Below are 23,004 nucleotides of genomic sequence, written 5' to 3' on the forward strand. Positions count from 1 at the left end.
CATTTTCTGAAAGCTGAGGGTCCCCTCTTTCCAAGAGTACAAGAATTTTTAAAATCGGACCTTGGGAACCGGAGATATCTGACTTCAAAGCAGTGGTCCCCATCCAAGCCTGTTAATTGCTCTTCCCAGTCAGATATTTCAGGTTCTGTCTAACGTAGAGTTTTTCTGAGGATATATTCCAAAATCTGTGACTCTCCCCCTTTGAAGAACACTAGAAGCTTGTCTCTACTGTTCCCAGAACCAGAGATATCAGCCTTCCAGCAGCTGGTTACTGCTCCAGCACCACACACCTGGTATGTAGTTTTATATACTCGTTGGCAGATTGCTCTGCCTCCTGAAGTCTGATCCCCTAGTCCCCAATACCATTTGGTAGGTGGGATTCTCTAGTTTTTAATTCCATTAAAATCTAAGAAATCTATTTCCGGGAACTGGAGATATCTGCAGTCAAGCAAGCTGTCTTCCCACCAGAAAATTATGAATAATAAGCCCACTCCACTATACACCCCTCCTCTGCGTATTAAACATCCTCTACCACCCTGGAAGTTATGTATCAGGGCCCCTTCATTCAGCCCAATGCCCCCTTCTCCCACCTCATCTCCCACCATCTGTGCAGTAAAGGGGTAATTAGTGGAATTTACTGATCCAGGCCATACATGCTGAGCGGTTGATATAATACCCCCTACCACCCGTGAGACATCAAAACATATACTGGGTCACCTAAGTGTCCATCTCCATGCTTTGCTCCGCCCCTCTGGAAACCCCCTTCTGAAAATCCTGCGTTTGCCCCTGGTAACAGATGCTGCTCTCACAGGTTTTCCTAAACCACCTTGCTGCAATTTATTCAGGGATGTCAGAATCAGCATAAGGGACCTGACTGAGAGTTATCGGTGGTGTGCGATTATCGATTGACTGGGCATGTGTGTGGATCGTATTGCGCATGCTCGAGGCCAAATGGGACCAGACATAGGGGTCGATCCTATTAGGCCTGAAGGGTGGCAGGTGCCATTTAGGTGCCGTTTTCATGTGTTTATCAGTGATGTCCAAACTATGGCCCTCCAGCTGTTGTGAAACTACATGTCCCATCATGCCTTGCCAAAGTTTTCTATTAGGGAATGCTAAAACTATAGCAATGCATGCTGGGATTTGTAGTTTCACAACAGCTGGAGGGCCACAGTTTGGACATGCCTGGTTTAAATGCTGAAAACGCCATCCGAATTAAGCCGATCTTGCACCCTTCGCTGGGCCAAATTCGCTTAAAATTACTTGCACTCATATGGAGGTGTAAGCACTTTAAAGCAAATTTAGCCCGCCGTAAAGTGGGCCCAGTGACGTGATGATTCGCACTTGTGAGTCATCCGCCCGGAATAGGATCTTTCCCTTAGCATATGAATGATCGTCATTGCTATTTGACTGAGAAAATGGTGACACCCACTGGTGAAGAATTACATAGCATGAACAAACTTATAGTGTGTACACAAGGTACTTTTTGCCTTCCGATGTTGACGATATAGTCAACATCGGATCGGAATCGGATGCAGTTCGCAAGGGTTTTCACGTATCGCAAGGCAGAAAGTCTTGTCTGCCTTGACTATATAGTGCAGATCTATATAGTCAAGATTGTATGCAAATCGGATGTGCACATCTTTGCCCGAAAGCGCGCTTAAGCATATCGCCACTATCGATCGGACCCTTGGACGGAGGAACCTGGAGCCCCTTGAATGCTGGGAGCGGTGTTTTCTGTGCCAGTTTGTGTCCAGTACCCTTATTGAAGGACTTTTACGCTTTGAGAATTCATGTATCATGTGAGTTGTTTGAATAAATGTACATTTGCTTTTAATCAAACTTATTTGCCCTATATCCACTTCTATTGAGCCCTAGGATTAAAGGAGGAAGTTCCATTGACTGGCGGGAGGAATCCCTACTTTGATATGCGCAAATTTCTTTCAACTTTGTGAGCGGATCATTGAAATTATATAATTATCCATTTATGGCTACAATGTTGCACTACGGTATGTATTTTTTTCTTTGAGCTCTTTTAGAGGTATATATCAACCGAATCTAGAGACCAAAATATCTGAAAATTGATATTGTGTAAGTTTGTTCATGCTATGTAATTCTTCGCCAGTGGGTGTCACCATTTTCTCTGTTTCACATATGAAATCGAGCTTTTTTCGTGAAGGCTTCTTTGGTGTTACCCTGGGCTGAGTTATTGCAATAAGCGCTGATGGATCAGTATATTTCTACCTCTATTGCTATTTGACTGACAGGAAGCCGCCGTTTAGGTGTACAAATTGGACATTTTCTGGGAGTGTCCAAAAATGCAGATGTGCCCAGGTGTTTTCAGGGAGGGTCTGTGACATCAGCACCGGCCTTCATCGGGTGCCGGACGTGGTCGACAGTCGGGATCCCGACAGTCATTTACCCGACGTCGGGATGCCGACTGTCAAAACGCAGACAGCCGGGTGCCCAACGGCCACCCGCAATTTTTCCTCGTGGGGGTACACGACCCCCATAGAGGGAGAATAGAATAGGTGGCTCACATAGCGGGCCACCGTGCCCGCAAGGGGCTTTGTTGCGCTCACCATGCTGTCTGAGTCCGGCCAATTGGGATCCCGACTGTTGGAACCCTATACCACACCCCCTTCATCAGCCTGTCTCTGTCGCAGATGACCGATAGGGTCAGACTTACTGACGTTTGCACAGACTGATGTTTCCTGAATTGCATATAGTTTTGCAAATACAGGTTGAGTATCCCGTATCCAAAATGCTCGGGACCAGGAGAATTTTGGATAACGGATTATTCCGTATTTCGGAATATTTTAATATTTCAATGATGTATTTTGAAGTATCTTGCATTTATGCTTTATAAACACATAATATACACACAAATATATTTTATTACCACATAAAATACACAAAAACATATTTTAATTGTTCAAAAAACAAGGTTTCAAAACGTGAAACAAAATGTGTGTACTATCTCAGCACTGAATTTGAATGCCAAGCAATCATTGTCTTGCACATATATAGTGCCAGTTACATATCATGTCCCCAGTGATGCTGTTACATATGTCCCCAGTGAGTTTTTAGCAAAAAAAAAAAATTTTTTTCACTTTCTAGAATGTCCGTATTTCGGAATAATTCGGATAACGGATATTCGGATACGGGATACTCGACCTGTAGCGCCATTTTCGCAAATCATTCACAGATTTCCACAGGGTGGGTGTTTTTCTGTCTGGGCGGTGGCTATCTACTTGCAGTCGTCTGCAAATTTGCATATGAATGATAAGATCCGAATCAGACCCAAGGCAGTAATCGCTGTAAAAAACTAAGGGCCTAATTCAGTATGGATTGCTAATATGAGAAGTTGCAAGTAGAATGCCGTCTCCCAGACGTATCAAGCTTCAAATAGTGATAAACTGGAGATTGGTAAACAGCCAACCAATCAGCTCCTAACTGCCAGGCTGTGTTTGAAAAATGACAGGTACAGTAGGAGCTGATTGTTTATCACTCTCCACTTTATCTCTTTTTGAAGCTTGATACATCTGGCCCAGAAAGAGAAAAGGCCCAGTGCAAATTTGCAAATGGATCGTAGATCACTAGCCACTCGCAGATTCATGCAGAAATCCCGGAACATCGGAGAGTCTTTGCCATCTGTGCATATTTGAGTAGGCCTGAGGTTGCCATTAATCTGCGACTGAGATGCATTTTGCTACTCAAGGGTAAAGGTTTACTTTAATAAAGCTACCCTTGAGTAGCAAAACTCGTCACCCCTGCAACCATTGCACCAACTTTCACCTGGATATCCTTTTGAGTGTCTGAACCAATTCCATAATTGTTGCTACTGTATGTAGAGTACCGCTGATTTGCTCAGCTTCTGGATTCCCAGACAAGGTGTTTTCTACCACTTGCATCCAATATAATTACCCTTCCTCACTCCCACGTAGGGATGCCAATCCTGGGACATATTTTCAATCCCGGGATTCGGGATTAAAAAATGCTCAATCCCGGGATTGGCTTTCCTAATAAAAAATCGCCCTGGCCGCCCTGCATTTACTTACATTTTGCAGGTGCGCCGGCGGCCGGGTTGCTAGGTGGGAGCTGGGTTGCTAGGCGGGAGCCAGGTGGGCTGGCTAGGTGGGCGGCTTCATACTGCCGGATGCCTGGTGGGGGGGCGGGTAGTTCATACTGCGGAGTTGCTTGGTGGGTGGGTAGGTAGACTGGTGGCTTCATACTGCCGGGCGTGATCTCTGCCTGCGCAGCGTGACCTCTGATCTTGTCACGATGAGAGGTCAAGCTGCGCAGGGCTGCTCTGCCTGGTATGGGAGAAGCCGGGCAGCGTCTGAGCGTGTGCTCAGACGCTGCCCGGCATTAGACCGCGCATGCACAGTCTAATCCCGAAATCCCGGGATTGGAAACCCCCGCGTTTTGGGGGCCAAATCCCGGGATCCCGCCGAATCCGGGATTGGCCACCCTACTCCCACACATTGACAGTGAAGGGTGAGTGGGTCCCCTCGTCACTGACAGCGGAGAATCTCGCTGTCAGTGCTTGGAAAGTATCTTCCTCCTGATTGACTGTAGGCATCTCCATGGTAGGTCCTTGTAGTTCTACTGCAAAATGCAATGCTTTTTATTATAATTATTATTAGAATTTTACACTTATCAGCCCTGGGACAGGGGTCCCCCCTTTAATGGTGGGGTTCTAACTCCTCCACGGACCCCGTCCAGTCCTGACCAGCCAAGGTGATCATGGTACGGCCAGGGGATCTTGTATAAAAAGTGTCCCCTGGCTGTGGCATGCCATCACTGGCTGTTGGAGCCCGATGCTGGTTCCAAAATATGGGGGACCCCTAGTTATTTTGCCCCCCAAATTTTTAGAACCAGGACCCAGTCCAAGAAAATGGTGCTGGTTTCTCAAATACAGGGGACCCCTACACATTTTGTCTCCTGTATTTTTTAAACCAGGCTCGGTTAAATGAGCCCGGGGCTATTTAAGCTCAGGAGGGTAGACCCCACGCCGTTTTTATTTAAATTTTTTACTTTAACAAATTTTTTTGGACAGAACCATGGACTGATCTTGCTGATCTGTGCATGGTTTTATCACACTCGCCAGCCTGAAATAACGTTTACTAAAAATCTCACCCTATTACATTTGAGAGTTGTTAACTTTATAATGGAAATGTTACAAAAAACCAACGGTTCAAAAAGTGCAAATTTCGCAACAAAAAGTTTGATTTTTACTGCCATTCCTGTCCTTTTACATGTGCAATTTTTGGACAAAGTGTGAATTCATCTGTTTTTGACCAAAAATTTAACATTTCTAAAAAATCGCACCCTATTGCTTTTCACCCTCTGGCTGAGATTTAATAGGATGAGAGATTCAGAAAGTGAGAGATTTGGGAAGAAATCTCCAGATTTTTTAAAGCGGCAATCATTTACACTGCAAAATCAAACTGGTTTTGCAGTGTAAATGATTGCCGCTTTAAAAAAAAACTGGAGAGTTTTACTAATTAAAGGATGCATCTTGAAGTAGCTAAACCACAAATGTCTTAAGTGAATATAAAGGATAAAATTCTTCTGATGTTGCCCCTGTGTTGTTATAGAGTCTTAATAAAAAAAGAAAAAAAATAGTAATCCACGTGAGGCTTATTTCTGAGGGGTTATGCCACTTTATATCTGTAGCTTTAAATATGAAAGTGGATTTCACAACATAAGAAATGGTAGGTTTGAATGATACTGATTTTCATCTAAGATATGCATGTAGGATGTTTGATAAGTGCATCGTGACGAGTCTCGTCCTGCTTGGCCTCGGGTTGGCTTGAACTGCAGCGTTAGCTGAACGAATAAGCCTTACTCAGCTTTTCATTTACAAATCTGACGATTTCAAAATGACTCTCAAAATGTATATTATAAATATAAGTTGACCAATCAGAGCGTTGGTTCAGACAAAATATCTGTTGGATATTTAATCAAATTCTGACATGTTTAACATATATATTTTGGCATGAAACTATTCACTCAAGTATGTGTTACAGTTTTTCAAATACTGGTTCATGTGTAAAAAGCTGGATTTGAATTCAATTTCAAATAAGGATATTAATTCATCAGCCAATGAAAGTGCCCCTCCCCTGCTACATCAAAGTATTTCCCCCTTTTACCTACTTAAACTAATCTGCACTTGAATATATGAAGATGAGCTATCCATGATATAATGGAGAAACATTGTCGCCACTCCAAGCTGGAAGGTTGTGGTCTCTGTATTTTTAGACAGATGTATTAGGACGGGTGCAGTACAAAATGTTAAGGCTCCGAATGTAGACATTCAGTCAGTGTTGACACCACAATGTTGATGTGTTCTGCAGGTTGACACTCAGAATGAAGACATGGGGGGGAGGTCAAATATTGACATTCACAATGTCGACATTGCCTGTTGACGGACAGTATGTTGATCCTGCTGATGTCATTGGCCAGAGAATGGGCCAGATTCTCTAAACTTCAAAAGTGATAAAATGGAGAGTGATAAACAGCCAGCCAATCAGCTCCTGTCTGCCATGTCACAGGCTGTGTTTGAAAAATGTCAGACAGGAGCTAATTGGCTTTCTGTTTATCACTCTCCATTTTATCACTTTTGAAGTTTAGAGAATCTGGCCCATAGACTGAACTTAAACCTAACCAGTGGTGGCTGCAGCTCCCAACACACAGTGCAGGGGGCAGGGGTGAGGGATCAGTGGTGTGAGCTGCAGCCACCACTGATCCAAATCAAAGCCTAACAGGACCTACTGCCTAGTGGTGGCGGTGGGATGGGGGAGGGGCGGTGGGGTGGGGCAATGCTGGCAGTGTATCTGTGAACTGCAGCAGTGGCACTGTGTTACAGCGGGGAACCGGGACTCAATCCTTTTTTTAACTTGTTTGCATCGCGTCTAGTTCAAAATGCACAGTGCTTAAACCCATCGCATGCGTTTGGAAGTAGATGCGATGCAATCCAGTTCAAAATGCACTCAGTTATCGCTCCGTGTATGGGCACCATTAGTAGTGTTCCAGTGTGGAGATATCGGGGGTATTCAGACCTGATTGCACGGCTGTGAATTAGCACAGTGGACAGTAATCTATACACGGTTAGCAGTATGAATGCGCGGGGCCATGCTGCGATTAAATACTTCTACTTTTTCTATTCGCATGGGTGTTCCCATGAAAAAGCTGAGGGTTCCCATGGAAATCACCCAGTGACGTGAGCGCCGGGGCCGGGTAGCTGACATCACCGGATGATGGGCAGCTGACATTACCTCCGAGCAACCTTAGCTGTGCGTGTGCCTTCCACATCATTCGATGGTCGCGATTTGTCGGGGCGGGGTTTGGTGGACTCCCAGCCTTGCGAATCATCCAGAATAACCTCCAATCTCTTTTCTGCTTTTCATCCCAGGAAACCGCTATAGCGGCTGCCTCTGACCGTCAGATGTTTCCTGGAAGTGGCCTACAAGAAATACACGCACTGCCTGTGTCACTCTCTGACAGATTCGGGGCTATCACATTTCAGGAGCATCTCACATCCGTCCCAAGAGCTCTGAATTTGATATGGGGGAACTGTGAACAAATGCTGTCATTACGTCACCTAATTCTGATTTATATTTTCCACAACAGTGGTGAAAATATTAATTTGTTTGGTAGAATAAGCATTACAGAACAATGAAACCAAGTACTAGTACAGTAACGTATGGCATGTCATTTTTAGATTTATCCCGGAACACATTTTTGAAACATTAAATCACCAAGAATAAGATTAAGAAGTGTATCCCCCCCCCCTTACCCTAACAACACTATTATCTGATGAGAGAACTGTAGAATAGTTTTTAAAGAGCTGAAAAAACATGTCCATCACAATTGCATCCATGTGCACAGAAATACCTGCATATACAGTATTCACCAGTATGCACAGACGTACGCAGCACATTTTTATTAGGTGGTGCACTGTCAGAGGGGCGTGTCTGGTACCGCCTACTGGGCGTGTCTAGTACCATCTATTGCCACTCACTGCTATAGATGATACCAGCTCCATCCATAATTTGCACTGTTCCTTTACCTGGTGCAACGAGATCTTGACACAAGTACTAAATACAAGTACTAAATACAAGTACTGTGTTTAAGATTTTTATTTTTTGTAAATATTTTCTTTTTTAGAAATGAGTTTATTTTCTGAAATATTTATACACAATATAAGTGCGCAGTTACATTTGTGTCATTTGCATTTATTAGTACAGTATCCTGGAGGCAGACTGACCGGTGCTGTAATGTAGTGTGGCCGATGCTGTAATGTAGTGTGACACCGTTATCACTGTCCTGATCGTCCGTCAGTGTGAGTAATACTGCCACACAAAAGGTTATCCGCAGAGTGTTTTCTTTCTAATGTCTGACTCCATTTACTTTGTTTGAATAGCACTGACACTAACAGTATGGGTCAATCCATTGCTATTAGCCCCCCCCCCCCCTCTCACACTCCATAGATCCTTTCAATTTAATTGAAAATAGATCTTTAGTGAAACAAAACAAATGAAGGTTCAGAGTTTACATGAAAGCTACCATTCCTAGCCCAGCATCATCCTCAGTAACAATCTGTAGCTTCCAGTGCTGTGAATCAGCTATTACAAACATCATGGGGGGGGGGGGGGATTTACTCAGATCGAATGGGTACGACGTAAAAGACTGCTGGAAGGAGCGTGACTAGCAGTGGCGTAACTAGTGTAAGGCAGCCCCTGCTGCCGCTTGGGGGAGCAAGCGGAAGTGGGGTCAATGTGGGCGCCGGGTCCAGCCACCCGCCAGGTGCACTGACTATCTGACATGCTGCTGCAGTGCCGTCTGCCGCCACCCACGATTTGGCAGAGAGTCAGTCGCAGCGCAGGTGTGGCCATGACAGACCGTCACTGTAAAAATAAAAAATCCCTCACTTGCCTGTACACAGAACCAGCAGAGTGATGGGAACAGGCATACTGGGCCACGCCCACACCATTAAATAAATAAGAAAAAAAAGTGGTGCTGGAGACAGCTCCGGGCTTCAGCCCTGGCCGGCGGTGGCCTGGGGGGGACTCCTTTACTGGAGGACCAGTCACGGTTGTCATGCTTTGGCCATGAGAACGTGTGTAAAAAGTTTACCCCTACTGTGGCATGGCACCACTGGCTGTTGGAGCCTGGTTCCGAGAAACTCGGCAGCCAAATAGGAATGACAACGACATTGGAAAATACAAATTCTGAGATCTCAGCAGCTTAGTCAATTTGACAAATTCTCAGGCCGTATTTTTGGGCCGAATACGGCCAATCCCAGTCATATCCATTCATGCCACCAATCTGCTGTGATTGTCTTTCTTAGTAGATTTCACCCTTCGGACCAGATGGTGAATAATCACATATAAGCTTTAAAGATCTTTCATTTGACACACACAATTGCACACTAAGGGCCAGATGTATCAAGCTTCAAAAAGTGATAAAATGGAGAGTGATTAACAGCCAGCCAATCAGCTCCTATCTTTCATGTTACAGACTGCATTTGAAAAAGCTGATTGGCTGGTTGTTTATCACTCTCCACTAGGGATGCCAATCCCGGGGCATTTTTTCAATCCCGGGATTCGGGACTGAAAAATGCTCAATCCCAAGATTCCCGGGATTGGCTTTCCTAATAAAAAATCGCCCTGGCCGCTCCACATTTACTTACATTTTGCAGGTGCGGCCGACGGCCGCATTGCTGGGTGGGAGCCGGGTTGCCGGGTGGGCAGCTTCTTACTGTCGGGAGCCGTGTTGCTGGCTAGGTGGGTGGGCGGTCTGGCTAGGTGGGCGTGCTGGCTAGGTGCGCGGGCGGTTGGGAGGGTGGCTTTATACTGCCGGGAGCCTGGTAGGGGGGGTAGTTCATACTGCGGAGTTGCTTGGTGGGTGGGTAGGTGGATGGGCGGGCGGCTTCATACTGCCAGGCGTGATCTCTGCCTGCCTGTGCAGCGTGACCTCTGATCTTGTCACGTTGACAGGCCACACTGCGCAGTGCTGCTCAGTCTGGTATGGGAGAAGCCGGGCAGCGTCTGAGCGTGTGCTCAGACACTGCCCGGCATTAGACTGGCCACCCTACTCTCCACATCATCACTTTTTGAAGCTTGATACATCTGGCCCTTAGTGTGCAATTGTGTGTACCAAATGAAAGATCTTTAAAGCTTATCTGTGATTATTCACCATTGCACTGCCTTTCTCCAGGACACACCGCTGGAGCATGAGTAAGTGCAACTATATGTGGCACTAATGGTAGCTCAAGGCTCACTTTTTGTTTGAAGCCCATTAGTTGGCCTTGCGGCAAATTGAACTGGCACTCTGTGGAACCAATTCAGATCCATTCGTTATGGGCGAATTCATCCCTCTCCCCGATGTTCAGGGTTTGCACATACTCTGGTGGTGTTGAACAGTTCGCTAAGCTGCAGATCTGAATCAGGCCCTATGTGTCATCTGCACCTGGAGGTTTTCATCTGCACTGATTAGAGTATACCGAGCATCTCTTCTGTGGCTGGGCTGAATGATGAGCTACGATAATGTATACTGTATAATGTATATGTATCTGTGGCTGGGCTGAATGATGAGCTACGATAATGTATACTGTATAATGTATATGTATCTGTGGCTGGGCTGAATGATGAGCTGCGATAATGTATACTGTATCTGTATAATGTATATGTATCTGTATAATGTATATGTATCTGTGGCTGGGCTGAATGATGAGCTACGATAATGTATATGTATCTGTATAATGTATATGTATCTGTGGCTGGGCTGAATGATGAGCTGCGATAATGTATATGTATCTGTATAATGTATATGTATCTGTGGCTGGGCTGAATGATGAGCTATGATAATGTATATGTATCTGTATAATGTATACTGTATCTGTATAACGTATATGTATCTGTGGCTGGGCTGAATGATGAGCTAGGATAATGTATACTGTATCTGTATAATGTATATGTATCTGTGCTGGGCTGAATGATGTGCTATGATAATGTATACTGTATCTGTATAATGTATATGTATCTGTGGCTGGGCTGAATGATGAGCTACGATAATGTATACTGTACATCTGTATAATGTATATGTATCTGTGGCTGGGCTGAATGATGAGCTACGATAATGTATACTGTATCTGTATAATGTATATGTATCTGTGGCTGGGCTGAATGATGAGCTACGATAATGTATACTGTATCTGTATAATGTATATGTATCTGTGGCTGGGCTGAATGATGAGCTACGATAATGTATACTGTATCTGTATAATGTATACGTATCTGTGGCTGGGCTGAATGATGAGCTACGATAATTTATACTGTATCTGTATAATGTATATGTATCTGTGGCTGGGCTGAATGATGAGCTACGATAATGTATACTGTATCTGTATAATGTATATTTATCTGTGGCTGGGCTGAATGATGAGCTACGATAATGTATACTGTATCTCTATAATGTATATGTATCTGTGGCTGGGCCGAATGATGAGCTACGATAATGTATACTGTATCTGTATAATGTATATGTATCTGTGGCTGGGCTGAATGATGAGCTACAATAATGTATACTGTATCTGTATAATGTATATGCATCTGTGGCTGGGCGGAATGATGAGCTACAATAATGTATACTGTATCTGTATAATGTATATGTATCTGTGGCTGGGCTGAATGATGAGCTACGATAATGTATACTGTATCTGTATAATGTATATGTATCTGTGGCTGGGCTGAATGATGAGCTACGATAATGTATACTGTATCTGTGGCTGGGCTGAATGATGAGTGTATCTGAATAATGTATATGTATCTGTGGCTGGGCTGAATGATGAGCTACGATAATGTATACTGTATCTGTATAATGTATATGTATCTGTGGCTGGGTTGAATGATGAGCTACGATAATGTATACTGTATCTGTATAATGTATATGTATCTGTGGCTGGGCTGAATGATGAGCTAAAATAATGTATACTGTATCTGTATAATGTATATGTATCTGTGGCTGGGCTGAATGATAAGCTACAATAATGTATACTGTATCTGTATAATGTATATGTATCTGTGGCTGGGCTGAATGATGAGCTGCGATAATGTATACTGTATCTGTATAATGTATATGTATCTGTGGCTGGGCTGAATGATGAGCTACGATAATGTATACTGTATCTGTATATATATATATGTATCTGTGGCTGGGCTGAATGATGAGCTACGATAATGTATACTGTATCTGTATAATGTATATGTATATGTGTCTGGGCTGAATGATGTGCTATGATAATGTATACTGTATCTGTATAATGTATATGTATCTGTGGCTGGGCTGAATGATGAGCTAGGATAATGTATACTGTACATCTGTATAATGTATATGTATCTGTGGCTGGGCTGAATGATGAGCTACGATAATGTATACTGTATCTGTATAATGTATATGTATCTGTGGCTGGGCTGAATGATGAGCTACGATAATGTATACTGTATCTGTATAATGTATATGTATCTGTGGCTGGGCTGAATGATGAGCTACGATAATGTATACTGTATCTGTATAATGTATATGCATCTGTGGCTGGGCGGAATGATGAGCTACAATAATGTATACTGTATCTGTATAATGTATATGAATCTGTGGCTGGGCTGAATGATGAGCTACGATAATGTATACTGTATCTGTGTAATGTATCTGTGGCTGGGCTGAATGATGAGTGTATCTGAATAATGTATATGTATCTGTGGCTGGGCTGAATGATGAGCTACGATAATGTATACTGTATCTGTATAATGTATATGTATCTGTGGCTGGGTTGAATGATGAGCTACGATAATGTATACTGTATCTGTATAATGTATATGTATCTGTGGCTGGGCTGAATGATGAGCTAAAATAATGTATACTGTATCTGTATAATGTATATGTATCTGTGGCTGGGCTGAATGATGAGCTACGATAATGTATACTGTATCTGTATAATGTATATGTATCCGTGGCTGGGCTGAATGATGAGCTACGATAATGTATACTGTATCTGTATAACGTATATGTATCCGTGGCTGGGCTGAATGATGAGCTACAATAATGTATACTGTATCTGTATAATGTATATGTATCTGTGGCTGGGCTGAATGATGAGCTACGATAATGTATATGTATCTGTATAATGTATATGTATCTGTGGCTGAGCTGAATGATGAGCTACGATAATGTATACTGTATCTGTATAATGTATATGTATCCGTGGCTGGGCTGAATGATGAGCTACGATAATGTATACTGTATCTGTATAACGTATATGTATCTGTGGCTGGGCTGAATGATGAGCTACAATAATGTATACTGTATCTGTATAATGTATATGTATCTGTGGCTGGGCTGAATGATGAGCTACGATAATGTATATGTATCTGTATAATGTATATGTATCTGTGGCTGGGCTGAATGATGAGCTACGATAATGTATACTGTATCTGTATAATGTATATGTATCTGTGGCTGGGCTGAATGATGAGCTACGATAATGTATATGTATCTGTGGCTGGGCTGAATGATGAGCTACGATAATGTATACTGTATCTGTATAATGTATATGTATCCGTGGCTGGGCTGAATGATGAGCTACGATAATGTGTACTGTATCTGTATAACGTATATGTATCTGTGGCTGGGCTGAATGATGAGCTACAATAATGTATACTGTATCTGTATAATGTATATGTATCTGTGGCTGGGCTGAATGATGAGCTACGATAATGTATACTGTATCTGTATAATGTATATGTATCTGTGGCTGGGCTGAATGATGAGCTACGATAATGTATACTGTATCTGTATAATGTATATGTATCTGGGGCTGGGCTGAATTATGTGCTATGATAATGTATACTGTATCTGTATAATGTATATGTACCTGTGGCTGGGCTGAATGATGAGCTGCGATAATGTATATGTATCTGCATAATGTATATGTATCTGTGGCTGGGCTGAATGATGAGCTATGATAATGTATACTGTATCTGTATAATGTATATGTATCTGCGGCTGGGCTGAATGATGAGCTACTGTACAATAATGTATACTGTACATCTGTATAATGTATATATATATCTGTGGCTGGGCTGAATGATGAGCTACGATAATGTATACTGTATCTGTATAATATATATGTATCTGTGGCTGGACTGAATGATGAGCTGCGATAATGTATACTGTATCTGTATAATGTATATGTATCTGTGGCTGGGCTGAATGATGAGCTACGATAATGTATACTGTATCTGTATAACGTATATGTATCTGTGGCTGGGCTGAATGATGAGCTACAATAATGTATACTGTATCTGTATAATGTTTATGTATCTGTGGCTGGGCTGAATGATGAGCTACGATAATGTATATGTATCTGTATAATGTATATGTATCTGCGGCTGGGCTGAATGATGAGCTATGATAATGTATACTGTATCTGTATAATGTATATGTATCTGTGGCTGGGCTGAATTATTATTATTATTATTATTATTATAATTTTATTTATAAGGCGCCACAAGTGTTTCGCAGCGCCGTACAAAGGAACAATACAGGGAGACAAAACTTGGCATAACATTGAATAAATAACAAAAATACAGTACAAATAAAGAGCACCACAGTTCAATACACATTACAGCTTAAATGTAAGTAGTGAGGACTCAATCAACATACAACTAGAGGCTTGAGGCCAATGATGGAATGATGGAGAGGAGTATGCAGACGAAGATGGTCACTGAGTGTTGGAGTAAAGGAGAGCTGTGAGTGAAATGTGAAGAGAAGTGGGCTTTGACAACAGGAGGGAAGAGGGCCCTACTCGGAGGAGCTTACAATCTAGTAGGAATGATAGCTGAATGATGAGCTACGATAATGTATCTGTGGCTGGGCTGAATGATGAGCTACGATAATGTATACTGTATTTCTATAATGTATATGTATCTGTGCTGGGCTGAATGATGAGCTACGATAATGTATACTGTATCTGTATAATGTATATGTATCTGTGGCTGGGCTGAATGATGAGCTACGATAATGTATACTGTATCTGTATAATGTATATGTATCTGTGGCTGGGCTGAATGATGAGCTAAAATAATGTATACTGTATCTGTATAATGTATATGTATCTGTGGCTGGGCTGAATGATGAGCTACGATAATGTATACTGTATCTGTATAATGTATATGTATCTGTGGCTGGGCTGAATGATGAGCTAAAATAATGTATACTGTATCTGTATAATGTATATGTATCTGTGGTTGGGCTGAATGATGAGCTACGATAATGTATACTGTATCTGTATAATGTATATGTATCCGTGGCTGGGCTGAATGATGAGCTACGATAATGTATACTGTATCTGTATAACGTATATGTATCCGTGGCTGGGCTGAATGATGAGCTACGATAATGTATATGTATCTGTATAATGTATATGTATCTGTGGCTGGGCTGAATGATGAGCTACGATAATGTATATGTATCTGTATAATGTATATGTACCTGTGGCTGGGCTGAATGATGAGCTACAATAATGTTTACTGTATCTGTATAATGTATATGTACCTGTGGCTGGGCTGAATGATGAGCTGCGATAATGTATATGTATCTGTATAATGTATATGTATCTGTGGCTGGGCTGAATGATGAGCTATGATAATGTATACTGTATCTGTATAATGTATATGTATCTGCGGCTGGGCTGAATGATGAGCTACGATAATGTATACTGTATCTGTATAATGTATATGTATCTGCGGCTGGGCTGAATGATGAGCTACTGTACAATAATGTATACTGTACATCTGTATAATGTATATATATATATCTGTGGCTGGGCTGAATGATGAGCTACGATAATGTATACTGTATCTGTATAATATATATGTATCTGTGGCTGGGCTGAATGATGAGCTATGATAATGTATACTGTATCTGTATAATGTATATGTATCTGCGGCTGGGCTGAAGGATGAGCTACAATAATGTATACTGTATCTGTATAATGTATATGTATCTGTGGCTGGGCTGAATGATGAGCTACGATAATGTATACTGTATCTGTATAATGTATATGTTTCTGTGGCTGGGCTGAATGATGAGCTACGATAATGTATACTGTATCTGTATAATGTATATGTATCTGTGGCTGGGCTGAATGATGAGCTACGATAATGTATACTGTATCTGTATAATGTATATGTATCTGTATAATGTATATTTATATGTGGCTGGGCTGAAGGATGAGCTACAATAATGTATACTGTATCTGTATAATATATATGTATTTGTGGCTGGGCTGAATGATGAGCTACGATAATTTATACTGTATAATGTATATGTATCTGTGGCTGGGCTGAATGATGAGCTGCGATAATGTATACTGTATCTGTATAATGTATATGTATCTGTGGCTGGGCTGAATGATGAGCTGCGATAATGTATACTGTATCTGTATAATGTATATGTATCTGTGGCTGGGCTGAATGATGAGCTACGATAATGTATACTGTACATCTGTATAATGTATATGTATCTGTGGCTGGGCTGAATGATGAGCTGCGATAATGTATACTGTATCTGTATAATATATATGTATCTGTGGCTGGGCTGAATGATGAGCTGCGATAATGTATAATGTATATGTATCTGCGGCTGGGCTGAATGATGAGCTACGATAATGTATACTGTATCTGTATAATGTATATGTATCTGTGGCTGGGCTGAATGATGAGCTACGATAATGTATACTGTATCTGTATAATGTATCTGTGGCTGGGCTGAATGATGAGTGTATCTGAATAATGTATATGTATCTGTGGCTGGGCTGAATGATGAGCTACGATAATGTATACTGTATAATGTATATGTATCTGTGGCTGGGCTGAATGATGAGCTGCGATAATGTATACTGTATCTGTATAATGTATAAGTATCTGTGGCTGGGCTGAATGATGAGCTACGATAATGTATACTGTATCTGTATAATGTATATGTATCTGTGGCTGGGCTGAATGATGAGCTACGATAATATATACTGTATCTGTATAATGTATCTGTGGCTGGGCTGAATGATGAGTGTATCTGAATAATGTATATGTATCTGTGGCTGGGCTGAATGATGAGCTACGATAATGTATACTGTATCTGTATAATGTATATGTATCTGTGGCTGGGCTGAATGATGAGTGTATCTGAATAATGTATATGTATCTGTGGCTGGGCTGAATGATGAGTGTATCTGAATAATGTATATGTATCTGTGGCTGGGCTGAATGATGAGCTACGATAATGTATACTGTATCTGTATAATGTATATGTATCTGTGGCTGGGCTGAAAGATGAGCTACGATAATGTATACTGTATCTGTATAATGTATATGTATCTGTGGCTGGGCTGAATGATGAGCTACGATAATGTATACTGTATCTGTATAATGTATATGTATCTGTGCTGAATGATGAGTGTATCTGAATAATGTATATGTATCTGTGGCTGGGCTGAATGATGAGCTACGATAATGTATATGTATCTGTATAATGTATATGTATCTGTGGCTGGGCTGAATGATGAGTGTATCTGAATAATGTATATGTATCTGTGGCTGGGCTGAATGATGAGCTACGATTGTGTATACTGTATCTGTATAATGTATATGTATCCGTGGCTGGGCTGAATAATGAGCTATGATAATGTATACTGTATCTGTATAATGTATATGTATCTGTGGCTGGGCTGAATGATGTGCTATGATAATGTATACTGTATCTGTATAATGTATCTGTATCTGTGGCTGGACTGAATGATGAGCTACGATAATGTATACTGTATCTGTATAATGTATATGTATCTGTGGCTGGGCTGAATGATGAGCTACGATAATGTATACTGTATCTGTATAACGTATATGTATCTGTGGCTGGGCTGAATGATGAGCTACAATAATGTATACTGTATCTGTATAATGTATATGTATCTGTGGCTGGGCTGAATGATGAGCTACGATAATGTATATGTATCTGCGGCTGGGCTGAATGATGAGCTATGATAATGTATACTGTATCTGTATAATGTATATGTATCTGTGGCTGGGCTGAATTATTATTATTATTATTATAATTTTATTTATAAGGCGCCACAAGTGTTTCGCAGCGCCGTACAAAGGAACAATACAGGGAGACAAAACTTGGCATAACATTGAATAAATAACAAAAATACAGTACAAATAAAGAGCACCACAGTTCAATACACATTACAGCTTAAATGTAAGTAGTGAGGACTCAATCAACATACAACTAGAGGCTTGAGGCCAATGATGGAATGATGGAGAGGAGTATGCAGACGAAGATGGTCACTGAGTGTTGGAGTAAAGGAGAGCTGTGAGTGAAATGTGAAGAGAAGTGGGCTTTGACAACAGGAGGGAAGAGGGCCCTACTCGGAGGAGCTTACAATCTAGTAGGAATGATAGCTGAATGATGAGCTACGATAATGTATCTGTGGCTGGGCTGAATGATGAGCTACGATAATGTATACTGTATTTCTATAATGTATATGTATCTGTGCTGGGCTGAATGATGAGCTACGATAATGTATACTGTATCTGTATAATGTATATGTATCTGTGGCTGGGCTGAATGATGAGCTACGATAATGTATACTGTATCTGTATAATGTATATGTATCTGTGGCTGGGCTGAATGATGAGCACAATAAGAGAGAGGGCAAAGGTCAGTCGCACAAGGTAATGACGTAATCAGTGTGTTACCAATAGGACCCTCCTAGTAATAGGTATAATTCTGCAATTATTACATATAGATATTGAGGGTGTGCTACCTCAGGCATGGAATTTCACAGGAAAAAAGGAAAGGAAGAATGCCTTTTGTGGGTGCACCTAAGAATAATTGAACTCATAATACATGACTTTTAATAAATTCATATATAAAAAATATCTGCGAAATATAAAACCAGGACATACAACAATCACACAAAATAAAAAGGGGAGGATGTTCCCCTGACTCAGTGTGACCCCCTGATCACCACAACCCCAATGTATTTGTTGGTACTGTATGTAACAATAAAGGAGTGGGTATTCTCCTAGGATAGCGGTAATTTTTCAAGAATATCTGTCTCACTTATAGGGAGATAGTGAGTAAAATAGGGGTGAGGCACGCACTTATTGAGGACAATCCTGTAATAGTGCTGCCCTCAACCTAAGTATCCGCTAATGTTCACAGATGTTTATAGGGCTGGTGAACCCAATACTGAAGGTGTGCAAGCACGCACTAGCCTTTTTCACACAGGTAAGTAATAAAGGAGTGGGTATTCTCCTGCATGTGACGTATTAGCGATAAAGTCTGTAAACCAAGTACTATCTCATATAATTAGAAGGTGATGAGTGAGAGAGGGTGAGGCACGCACCTATTGAGGACAATCCTCTAATAGTGCTGCCCTCAGCCCAGGTAGCCGCTACCGCTCACAGACACTGTCGGCTGGTGAACCCAATTTGAGGTGTGCAGGCATGCACTTGCCTCGTTCACTGATGAGCTACGATAATGTATACTGTATCTGTATAATGTATATGTATCTGTGGCTGGGCTGAATGATGAGCTACGATAATGTATACTGTATCTGTATAATATATATGTATATGTGGCTGGGCTGAAGGATGAGCTACAATAATGTATACTGTATCTGTATAATGTATCTGTATCTGTGGCTGGGCTGAATGATGAGCTACGATAATATATACTGTATCTCTATAATGTATATGTATCTGTGACTGGGCTTAATGATGAAATACGATAATGTATACTGTATCTGTATAATGTATATCTATCTGTGGCTGGGCTGAATGATGAGCTACGATAATGTATATGTATCTGTATAATGTATATGTATCTGTCGCTGGGCTGAATGATGAGCTACGATAATGTATACTGTATCTGTATAATGTATATGTATCTGTATAACGTATATGTATCTGTGGCTGGGCTGAATGATGAGCTACGATTGTGTATACTGTATCTCTATAATGTATATGTATATGTGGCTGGGCTGAAGGATGAGCTACAATAATGTATATGTATCTGTATAATGTATATGTATCTGTATAACGTATATGTATCTGTGGCTGGGCTGAATGATGAGCTACGATAATGTATACTGTATCTGTATAATGTATATGTATCTGTATAACGTATATGTATCTGTGGCTGGGCTGAATGATGAGCTACGATTGTGTATACTGTATCTCTATAATGTATATGTATATGTGGCTGGGCTGAAGGATGAGCTACAATAATGTATATGTATCTGTATAATGTATATGTATCTGTATAACGTATATGTATCTGTGGCTGGGCTGAATGATGAGCTACGATTGTGTATACTGTATCTCTATAATGTATATGTATATGTGGCTGGGCTGAAGGATGAGCTACAATAATGTATATGTATCTGTATAATGTATATGTATCTGTATAATGTATATGTATCTGCGACTGGGCTGAATGATGAGCTACTGTACAATAATGTATACATACTGTACATCTGTATAAGTGATTATGTGCCGTACACCCATATGTATGAATGATGGCATTTGATCTATGCAGAGCAGTGTCGTTCAGTTCATGAGCTTAGTTAATGTTGGGCCTGAACTGTTCCCATAGGAATACATTACATGGAAAGAATCTGTAACCTTCAGATGAATGTGCACATATGAAGTCATGCAGGAGGCTGACCATAAAGCTTTGGGCTTCGTAACCTGGGTGGCTCTGATGGCAGAAACCTACAGGATCAGCCTGAGCCCATTCTCCTTACATTACCTGCACACAGTCTGCACATGGGTATGGATCATAGAATAGACAAGTCGACCGCTGAAGGTCAACATGCATGAAGGTCGATATGACTGAAGGTCGACATGGTCATTAGGTCGACACAAACATTATGTCGACATGGGGTAACACTACCATTTAAAGAACAAAATGATTTTCTTGAACTTGAGAAATCCTTATTACATAAAATAGATAAAAATACTAAAGAGTTAAGAGATAAAGAGATAAAAAAACAAAAAAATACAATAGAGACACCAAAAAAGAAGTAGAGGTTGTCAATATGGAAACTGTGGTTCCTACTGATTCCGTTCAGTCAACAGTATCCTTAAATCCACCTGTGTAGAGAAGGAACCAATCCAGATCAAATTACAATAAGAGACCCACCTATAACAACTCCCAAAATTAAAGGAAGAATCAACAGTATAATTATGTTCCCCGTAAAAATTGGGGTAACAGAAGGTTTCACCCCCATAATGGAGAGGACTTAAATCCTGATTATGTTCCACCTCAACAAAATAGATCAAAAGTGAGGTCTGCAGAACCGAACACCAATAATCAAAGGTACTACAATAGATTTACCCCATTAGTAGATCAGAATGTTGAAACCACTTCTATCCCTTTTTTAGAACAGGGACGGAGGAACAGGAGGATCAATTAACACCAACTAATTATAAAAAAACTAGGAAAGGTAAAAGAGCGGGTAAGATAAAGAAAAAAATCTTTAAAAAATCAAAGAAACGCTCTACCACTGAAAATTGTTCACCCATAGATAAAAATATGGAAACAAAAATCTTTAATCTAACTGATCGACCCCTCACCAATGAAGAAATTAGTGTATTACGTAATGGCCTTAAGTTTGCTCCCTCCTTTATACCCACGTCATTTGATCTGTACTTGGATGTACAAAAATATATAAGAAAGCTTGCAATCAAGCGGTTCTTCTCGCAAAAAGATGCGGAAGATGCTAATTCACCCAATTTGAATTCCGTATCGGTTACTCCATCAACTAAATTCAAGGCTCCCTCAACATTCTACCCCACTCACTGTAGGGGTGGTTTTGTGGATTGTTTCAACAAAATTGTATGTGAGGAGTTAGATAAGATTTTAAAAAACAAGAAAACAAATCCCAAAAAGAATGCCAAGTTGAATTTGTCAAAAAAGGAGTTTGAGGCTTTGAATGTACTGAAAAAGGATAATACTGTGATTGTGAAGCCTGCAGGCAAGGGGGGTGGGGTGGTCCTTATGAAGAAAGAACTATATTTGGCAGAAATCTCCAGACAGATTAATTCTGAAGATACCTATAAAACCCAGAATTAAGAAAGGTCTTCTGGAGCTCACCTCAAAAGCCTTGGAGGATAAAATCATCTCCAAAGGTGAATTTGATTTTCTAAATATAGCCGAACCCAGTATTCCATCCATATATGTGCTCCCCAAAATTCATAAGGACCCCCTCAACCCCCCAGGTCGCCCGATAATTTCGGGATGTAATAGTCTCACCAGCAATCTGTCGGCCTACGTAGATTCACATCTACAACCACTAGTGTTATCAACTAAGGCTTATACTAGAGATACTGGTGACATTTTGAAGAAACTATCCAATATAAAATGGACCAATAATCAGTGGTTATATACTGCAGACGTAAGCACTTTATATACAATCATAGATATAGAGAAAGGCTTAGAAGCCGTCACGTATTTTCTGAACCAAAGCTCTATGTCAGAATCTCTCAAAACCTTCTTGATAGCAAGTATCACATTCATCCTTACCAACAACTATTTTTTGCATAAAGGGTGGTTTTATTTGCAGTGCACTGGGACGGCTATGGACACCAGGTTTGCCCCCAGCTACGTTGACCTCTTTATGGCCCACTGGGAAGATCAAGTAGTGTGGCAGGGAGGCGTACTGGGGGTAGACCTGGTGACCTGGAGCCGTTTCATTGATGATATTTGCTTTATTTGGTCCGGTGATAAGGATTCTCTGGATAACTTTTGTTCTTCTCTAAACACAAATGATAAGAACATCAAATTGACTTTTAACTGTAGCCAAGAAGTGGTATCCTTTTTAGATTTAAACTTATACATTGAAAATGATGTCTTGAAAACTAAAACATTTAG

The 23,004-nt window shown here is 41.0% G+C and overlaps 1 long non-coding RNA gene across 1 annotated transcript; it reads left to right on the plus strand.

Moving 5' to 3' along the window:
* The first annotated feature begins 1,902 nt into the window (after window positions 1–1,902).
* On the plus strand, window positions 1,903–7,702 carry LOC146059200 (uncharacterized). Its single transcript, XR_014470175.1, has 2 exons — window positions 1,903–2,009; window positions 7,421–7,702. It is a non-coding gene; the product is annotated as an uncharacterized LOC146059200 (long non-coding RNA).
* The last annotated feature ends 15,302 nt before the right edge of the window (window positions 7,703–23,004 follow it).

Source organism: Crinia signifera, chromosome 2 (assembly GCF_055691185.1).
Source record: "Crinia signifera chromosome 2, ASM5569118v1, whole genome shotgun sequence".
NCBI classification, from domain to species: Eukaryota; Metazoa; Chordata; class Amphibia; order Anura; family Myobatrachidae; genus Crinia; species Crinia signifera.